The sequence below is a fragment of the Dasypus novemcinctus genome, chromosome 9 (genome assembly GCF_030445035.2).
Source record: "Dasypus novemcinctus isolate mDasNov1 chromosome 9, mDasNov1.1.hap2, whole genome shotgun sequence".
NCBI lineage: Eukaryota > Metazoa > Chordata > Mammalia > Cingulata > Dasypodidae > Dasypus > Dasypus novemcinctus.
This window is the reverse complement of record NC_080681.1, coordinates 96021544-96030829: the sequence shown is the minus strand read 5'-3', so window position 1 is coordinate 96030829 and position 9286 is coordinate 96021544. Positions and strand designations below refer to the sequence as shown.

General features: G+C 38.5%; 1 non-coding gene across 1 annotated transcript; it reads left to right on the top strand.

Moving 5' to 3' along the window:
- The first annotated feature begins 1614 nt into the window (after positions 1-1614).
- Positions 1615-1777, top strand: LOC111766228 (U1 spliceosomal RNA). The gene has a single exon (XR_002798325.1). It is a non-coding gene; the product is annotated as a U1 spliceosomal RNA (small nuclear RNA).
- The last annotated feature ends 7509 nt before the right edge of the window (positions 1778-9286 follow it).

Below are 9286 nucleotides of genomic sequence, written 5' to 3'. Positions count from 1 at the left end.
AATAAAATGCCAATATTTTGGTCTTTCTCAAAATACGATATTGTCATTTCGATCCAATGCTATCATCACTACAATACAATGAGGAGCAAAATTCCCCACACTCAAGACATTTGCTTTTTAATGGGGCAGACACATAATAAAGTTGGGAGCAAATAAATAAGATAATTTCAAACAGTGATATAATTGGATCAGTTAGTTTTTATAGTATAACCAACTGTCCCAACACCTTATGATTTTAAAAAGCATATGGCCACTTATTATTGCTCTGAGTCTACAGATCAGCTTAGCAGTTCTACTGGTCTCATCTGGATTCCTGCATGCATTGGCCATTAGCTCCAGGTCAGTCAGGTGGTCCTATTTCTGGGGAAGGCTGAATATTGGCTGGAATACCTCTGTTTTCCTCTCTGTATTCTCTCATCCTCCACCAAGCTAGCTCAGGCTTCTTCCCAAGGCAGTCACCGGATCAAAGAACAAGAGTGGAAGACCACAAGGTTCACAGTGGGCACATCTTTACTTCCAAAACGTTCTATTGGGCAAAGTAAACCATAAGTGCAGCCCAGATTCAGGGAGTAGGGAAATAGAGTCCACCTCCTGATGGAAAGAGCTACAAAGTCACATTGCAAAGAGGCGACAATAAAGGGAGATGGAGAAGTGTGGACATTTTTGCAATTGATGACATGAGTTTTAAAGAAAATTAAAGGGATTCATGGGATAAGAAAGTGACAGAGGTGGAAAGCATCTTTATATTAGGTAGTCTGAGAAGACTTCTCTGAAGATATAATATTTGATGCAAGACCTGAATGATAAAAAAGAACAGCCATGCTTCAAAGATGAGCACAGCAAGCACAGAGCACAGCACATGCAAAGACCCTGAGCAAGAAAAATCTTAATTGTGTTCAGGATTCAGAAAGTTCAGTGTGACTGGAGTAGACAGATTGAAGAGAGAAATACTAGGAGATAAACTGAGAGACAGACAGGGAGCAATCATGTTTGCCTCTATAGGTATAAGATATTTTAATTTTCTTTTTAGTGTGATAGGAATCCACTGGTGGGTTTTGAGCAAGGAAGGAAAGTGATCTGATAGGCATTTTGAAAAGATCACATTAGCTGCTTTGAGGAGATAGGCTAACAGGGGGACAAGTGACAGTAGAAGCAGGAATACCAGGTAGGATACTACTGCAGTAGTCCAAGCAAGAAATGATTGTGACAGAGAATAAGGTGGAGCAGTGAAGATAAGAAAAGGAGTGCTCTGAAATATATTTTTGAAGCATGGCCTGCAGGATGTGCTGAGGGACTTGATTTTGGAGGAGAAAAAAAGAGAAGTAAAGATAACTCAAAGGTTTTACCTTGAGCCTCAGGGTGAATAATGAGCTACTGAGTGAACTGCATTCCTAAGATTAAAAGATTATGGGGGGAGCAGATGTGGTTCAAGTGGTTGAACATCTACTTCCCACATGGGAGGTTCTGGGTTTGGTTCCTGGTGCCTCCTAAAAAAAAAAAAAAAAAATGAAAGAAACCAACTCAGGGGAGCCAATGACGCTCAAGGGTCTCAGATATGAGGTCCTGGGTTCAATCCCTGGCCCCTGGTACCTAAAAAAAACACAACTGTGAGGCATACTTACCTGGCAGGAGAGATACCATGATCCTGAAGGAGGTTTTTCAGGGCAAGGCTTATCCATTGCACCCCAAATGTGCTGACCCCTGAGATTTTCCCAACTGCAAGAAACTCTACTGCATAATTTGTGGTAGTAGGGAACTGTGCTGATACTCTTTTGTAAAAGAAAAGGAGTATGGGAAGAACAAGTATGGGAGGGAAGGAGTAAATCTAGAGTTTTATTGTAGGCATGTTAAGTGCAAGAGGACAGTAGACATCATGGAGGAGATGTCAAATAGGCAATTGCATGTGAGAGTCTAGAGTTCAGTGGGAGATTGGGCTGGAGATAGACATTTGGGGTAAATGACAAGTAGAGAATATTTGAAGCCAGGAGGTTAGATGAATCTAGAAATGAAGAGAGTGACTAGAGAAAAGGCTGTCTAGAACTGAGGTTTGGGCATGCTGATATTCAGAAGTAAATCAGAAGGAAAAGTAAGGAGCAAAGGTAACTGAGGAGTGGCCAGTAAAGTAGGACCACATCAAAGAAAACTAAATGCTTCAGGAAGGAGGGTGATCACTTCTGCTTCCAACTAAGATGGAGTAACTGAGACCAAACTTATCCTCAACCTTAAACAACTAGAAAACCAAACAAATTGTGAAACAGCAGTTTTCAGGCATTGTGCAACAGGCATTAAAGGAGTTTGATCCCTGGGAGAAGGGAAACAAGCAAGCCAGACCATTCAATGCAGCAGCTCAACCCAGAAGCAGTTGCTAGTCCTTAGCACTTTGAAGTGGAGGCCAAAACAAAATCCAGAGGTCTGACTGCTTTGAGAAGCCAGAAAACAAAATTCAATGAATTTACAGGGGAGTGTACCTGAAAGGAAGAACATACATAGTTTCAGGGATCTGCAGAGGAGCCTCTCAAATCTATGGCTGACTACTAAATGTGTGTAAAAGGAAAACTACTCAAAGACGAAGAAAGAATCATCAGAAAAAAAATAGAATGATTCCCAAAGATCACACAGGACTAGAAACAGACTTCATTATACATGGGTCATTGAGTAGAATCCTCAGAAGGGTCTTAGTTGTGATACTAAGTCGGCTGCAGACTAAAACCTACTCTGGACATTAACAAAGTTTAAAAGCAAGATTTTAAAGGATCCAACTGATTCAAGTAACTGTGCACCAGAAGAAAAGAAAACCAGCACTACTTGAATATAGTAAAATCCAGTAACCAACAATATACAATTCACAATATTTAGCATCCAATCAAAAATTACCAGGCATACAACAGAGTAGGAAACTTTTTTCTGCATAATCAGGAGAAAAGTTAATCAGTAGACTCAGACTAACAGATGGTGGAGCCAGCAGACAAGGAGTTAAAACATCTATTGTAGGGAAGCAGACGTGGCTCAATGATAGAGCACCCACCTACCATATGGAGGGTCCAGGGTTCAAACCCCAGGGCCTCCTGACCCATGTGGTAAGCTGGCCCACGTGCAGTGCTGCCATGCCCAAGGAGTGCCATGCCCCACGCACAAGGAGTGCACCATGCAAGGAGACCCGCCCCGCATGAAAAAAGCACAACCCACCCAGGAGTGGCACCACACACACGGAGAACTGAGGCAGCAAGATGACACAACAAAAAGGGACATGGATTCCCAGTGCTGCCTGATAATGCAAACGGACGCAGAACACACAGTGAATGGACACAGACAGCAGACAATGGGGCGGGGGAGGGAGAAATAAATAAAAATAAATCTTAAAAAAAAATCTATTATATACTTCATATGTAAGAAGATAGAGAAAAAATAATCATGATAAGAAGAAAAATAAATATATAAAAAAGAACCAAATGGAAATTTTGGAGGTTAAAATACACAACAGCTTAAATGAAAAATACATTGGATGGAATTAACAAGATATTTGGTACTGCAGAAGAAAACATTGGTAACCCTGAAAACAGCAATAGAAACTACACAAAAATAAAGCACCAAGAGAAAGAAGATGGGGGAAAAAAGCAAAAAAAAAAAAAACCAAAACCAAAAAGGGTCATCAGCAAATTCTAGAACTATGTCAAGAACTGTAGTATTTATATAATTGGAGTCTCAAAAAAAAAGAGGGGGGTGAAAATATTATTTAAGGAAAAAATTTTTTTTCCAAATTTGTTGAAATACTACAAACCTATAAATCCAAGGAGCTCACTGAACTCCAGACTGAATAAATCTAAAGAAAGCTACTCCAAGGTATGTTATAACGAAATGCTGAAAATCATGATAAAAAGCAAATCTTAAAAGCATCCAGATACTTAATATACAGATAAACAAAGATATACAATGATAACAAACTTCAGTCTGAAACTATGTAAGCCATGAGAAAATAGAAAGATATCATTAAGGTACTCAAAGAAAAAATCTGTCAACCAAGAGTTCTTTACCTGGCAAAAATATCTGTCAAATCTGAAGGTGAAATAAAAACTTTTTTTAAACAAATAAAAATGGAGACAATTAATTGCCAGGAAAGAGATGCAGATGTGGCTCAGGCCTTTGGGCTCCCACTTACCACATGGGAGGTCTATGGTTCAGTTACTGGTGCCTTCTAAAGAAGACAGTGAGCTGGCATGATGTACAGGCATGGCAAGCTGACACAACAAGATGACACAACAAGAGACACAAGAAGAAAAACATAATGAGAGACTCAACAAAGCAGGGAGCAGAGGTTCCCAGTGCCTCCTAAAAAGGATGAGCTGGCATGACAGGCAGGCGCAGCAAGCTGACACAAGATGGCACAACAAGAGACACAAGGAAAAACATAATAAGAGGCACAACAAGCAGAGAATAGAGGTGGCTTAAGTGGTTAGGTACCTTCCTCCCACATAAGGTCGTGGGTTCAATTCCCAGTGCCTCCTAGAAAAACAGAGAAGATGAATAGACACAGCAAGTGCAAACAATGAGGGGGTGGGGAGAGAGAAATAAATAAAATAAATCTTAAAAAAAAAAATGTATTGCCAGCAGACCTGCACTACAAGAAGTGATAAAAGAAGTTCTTTAGGCAGAAGAAATATGATACCAGATAGAAATTTGGATCTACCTAAAGGAATGAAGAGCTCAAAAAATGATATATATGTGAGTAAATATATGTCATTTTTTCTCATTTTGAATATCTTTAAAAGATAATTGACTGTTTAGAGAAGTCACTGTGACTCGATCAATTGGGCTCCCATCTACCATATAGGAGACCCTGGGTTGGTGTCCCAGGGCCTCCTTGTGAAGGCAGACTCGCCCACATGCCGGGGAGTGCTGCCCGGCCGGTAAGCACCGTGGAGAGCTGACTCAGCAAGGTGACACAACAAAAAAGGGAGAAAAGCAAAAACACAGAAGAGCGTGCAGTGAATGGACAGAGAACAGACAGCAAGTAAGCAACAAGGGGAGAGGGGAAATAAAATACAGATACAGAAGAATGCACAGTGAATGGACACAGAGAGCAAACAGCATGCAAAAAAAAAAAAGCCACGGCGGGGTGGAGGGTAAAAAAAAAAGATAATTGACTGTTTAGATAAAAAATAATATGTATTGTGGTGTTTATAGCATATAAATAAGTAAGCCAAGTAAAATTTATGACAATAATACCAAAAAGTATAGAAGGGGGAAAATGAGCAAATACAATTGTAAGGTTCTTACACTATACATAAAATGGTATAATATTATTTGAAAGTTGACTTAAGTTAAAGATTCATCTATAAACTCTGGATCAACCACTAAATAATACAACAAAGAGGTGTAACTAATCAGCCAATACTGAGTATAAAACTGAATCATTAAAAAAAAACCTCATTTATTACAAAAGAGGGCAAGAAAGGAGAGAAAAAGAAAGAATAGATGGGAAAATTGAAAAGAAATAGCAAGATGGTAGATTAAGCTCAAATACATCAATAATTTTGTTAAATACAAGTGAGTTAAACAGTCCAATTAAAAGACAGAGAGTGTCATAGAGGACCCATCTGTACACTACCTAAAATAAAACCACTTTAACTATAAGGAGACATATAAGTTTAAAATAAAAGATATCACATAAACACTAATGAAAAGAAAGCTGGAAAACTAAGTAGATTATCAGAAAGATTACACACTTTATAGAACACACCACTCAATAGAAGATTACATGTTCTTTTTAAGTTCACATGAAACATTTACCAAGATCTTATTTGGATATAAAATAAAGCTCAAATAAATTTAGTATTATTAAAATCATATTTAGGGGAAGTGGATGTGACTCAACCAGCTGGGCACCAACCTACCACATGGGAGGTCCTGGATTCAGGTCCCAGTGCCTCCTAAAGAAGACAAGCAGATGCTCACATCCATCACAATGAGAGCTAGACACCGCATCCTGCAGCAATGAGCAGATGCATAAGAGAGCTGATGCCATAGCTAGTAGATGCCGCAGCCTGTGAGAAGCAGATCTGGCCCAGGTCATTGGGCATTCACCTCCCATGTGAGAGGTCCCAGGTTCCCAGTGCCTCCTGGAGAAGGTGAGCAAACAATGAGCAGACAGACAAGAGGACCATCTGGGGGAGAGAGGAGGATAAATTATACATACATACATACATACATATACATAAATAAATAAAAATAAATCTTTTTTAAAAAATCATACTTAGTATGCTCTCTGGTCACAATGGATTTAAATTGTATGGAAATCAGTAACAGAAAGATACCTGCTATCTCAAATCCCCCAAATACTTGTAAACACCTTTTAAATAACTCATGGCTCAAAAGAAATCATGAGAGAAATTAGAAAATATTTTGAAGAAAAAAAATTAAAACACAACAATCAAATATGTGAAACATAGTTAAAGCACTGCTTAGAAGAAAAATTAAAGGATTAAATGTTTATTTTAGAAAAGAAGGAAGGTCTCAAATCAATGATCAAAGCTTCCACCTTAAGTAATAAGAAACGGAAGAGCAAATTAAATCCAAAATAAGCAGAAAGGAGGAAATAATTAAGTTAAGAATAGAAATCAACAAACTAGAAACCAGAAAAATAATAGAGTAAAACAATGCAACCAAAAGCTGTTTCTTTGAAAAGATCAATAAAATTGATAAACCTCTAGTCAGACAGGAAAAAAAAGAGAAGACACAAATTACTAATATCAAGAATGAAAGAGGGTACATCACTACAGATCCTACTGACATTAGAAGAATAAGAAGGACATGAGATGAGCAACTTTATGCCAATACATTCCACAATTTAGATGAAATGTCCAAATTCCTTGGAAGACACAAGCTATCAAATGTCACTCAAGAAGAAATAGGTAACCTGAATAACTCTATATCTGTTAAAGAAATTGAATTCATAACTGGATTCATTACTGAAATGTGTCACTAAAACTTCCCACAAAGAAAACTCCAGTCCCAGATGGTATGTCTGCTGAAGTCTAACAAACATTAAAGGAAGAATAATACCTATTCTACAAAACTCTTCCAAAAAATAGATGAGCAAACACTTCCCAGCTCCTTCTGTGAGACAAGCACTACCCTCATACCAAAACCAGAGAAAGAAATTATAAGGAAAGAAAAACTACAGACCAATATCACTCATGAACTCAGACATAAAAATCCTTAACAAGCAGGAAGGAGTCGCCAACTAGGTTCTAGTAACATAGTACAAATTCCCCTTTTAACCACATTCAAATATATAATTTAGTGGTGTTAATTACCTTCACAATATTGTGCTACCATCACCACCATCCAAAACTTTCCCATCACCCCAAATAGAAATTCTGTACCCCTAACCTGGCCCCTGTAGTTCAGTTTCTAAGGCTATGAATTTGCCCATTCTAATTATTTGATATAAGTGAGATCATGCAATATTTGTCATTTTGTGTCTGACTTATTTCACTCAACATGATGTTTTCAAGTTTCATGCATGTGTATCAGAACTTCATTCTTTCTTACAGCTACTTAATATTTCAGTGTATTTATATACCACATTTTGTTTATTCATTCAACTGTTGATAGACACTTGGATCGTTTCCATCTTTGGGCAATTTTGAATAAGGCCTTTCTCAACATCAGTGTGCTAATACTTGTTCGAGTCCCTGCTTTCGATTCTCTTCAGTATATACCTAGAAATGCTGGGTCATATGGTAATTCTATACTTAACTTTCTGAGAAACCACCAAACTGTTTTCCACATGGGCTATACCATTTTATAGTCCCACCAACAATGAATAAGTGTTCCTGTTTCTCCACATCCTCTCCAACTTGTGTTATTTTCCATTTTTTTAAATAGTAACCATTCTAGTGGGTGTGAAATGGTATCTCATTTGCATCTACCTAGTGGCTAATGACATTGTGCATCTATCTTTTCATGCCCTCATTGACCATTTATTTCTCTTCTTTGGAGAAATGTCTATTCAAGTCCCCCCCCCCCACCCGTTTTGTTTTGTTTTGTTTTTTGAGGTACTGGGGCCAGGGATTGAAACCAGGACCTCAAATGTGAGAAGCCAGCACTCAACCACTGAGCCAAATTCACTCCCTTGAGCTGGTTTTTTCTTTTGTTTGCTTGTTGTTTGTTTTGGTTTTAGGAGGCATTGTGAACTGAGCCCAGGACCTCCCATATGGGAAGCAGGCACTCAACCACTTAAGCCACATCTGCTCCCATCCCCATTTTTTAATTGGGTTGTTTGTCTCTTTGCTCTTGAGTTGTAGGATTTCTTACATATATCAAATATTAAACCCTTATCAGGTATGCAGTTTCCAAATATTTTTTCCATTCTGTCAGTTGTCTTTTTACCTTCTTGATGAAGTCTTTTGATGCACAAAAGCTTATAATTTTTATGAAGCCCCATTTTTCTATTTTTTTCTTTTGTTGTGCATGGTTTTGGTATAAAGTCTAAAAACCATTGCCAAACGCAAGGTCCTGAAGATGCTTCCCTCTTTTCTTCTATTTAGGGCCTTGATCCATTTTGAGTTAATGATTGTTTATGATGTGAGGTAGGGCTCCACCTTTATTTTTCTGTATATGGATATCTAGTTTTCCCAGCACCATTCATTGAAGACATTACTCTTTCCCCATTGAGAGGATTTGGTACCCTTATCAATAATCAACTGGCCATAGATGTGAGGGATGATTTCTGAACTCACCATTCAATTTCATTGGTCTAAATGCCTGTTCTTGTGCCTGAACCATGTTTTGCTATTGTTGTTGTTGTTGTTCTTAAAGATTTATTTTATTCACTTTATTTTTCTTTATTTATCGCCTCCTTCCCCAGATGGTTCTCTCATCTGTCTGCTCGCCTTCTCCAGGAGCCACCAGGAGCCAAACCTGGGACCTCCCACATGAGAAAAGTGCCCAATGGCCTAGGCCACATCCACTCCCCACAGACTGCCACATCTGCTGGCTTGTGGCATCTGCTTGTTGCATGGGAGGTGGTGTCTGCTCATCTTCTTTTAGGAGGCACTGGGACCCAAACCCAGGACCTCCTCTGTGGTAGGTGGACATCCAATTGGTTGAGCCCCATCTTCCTCTCTACCATGCTGTTTTAATTACTGTAGTTTTGTAAAAAGTTTTTAAATCAGAAAGTGCTTTTTATTTCTTTTTCTTGCCTTATCGCTCTGATTAGAACTTCCAGAACAATGTCAAACAACAGTGATGACAATGGGCATCCTTGTCTTGTTTCTGATCTTAG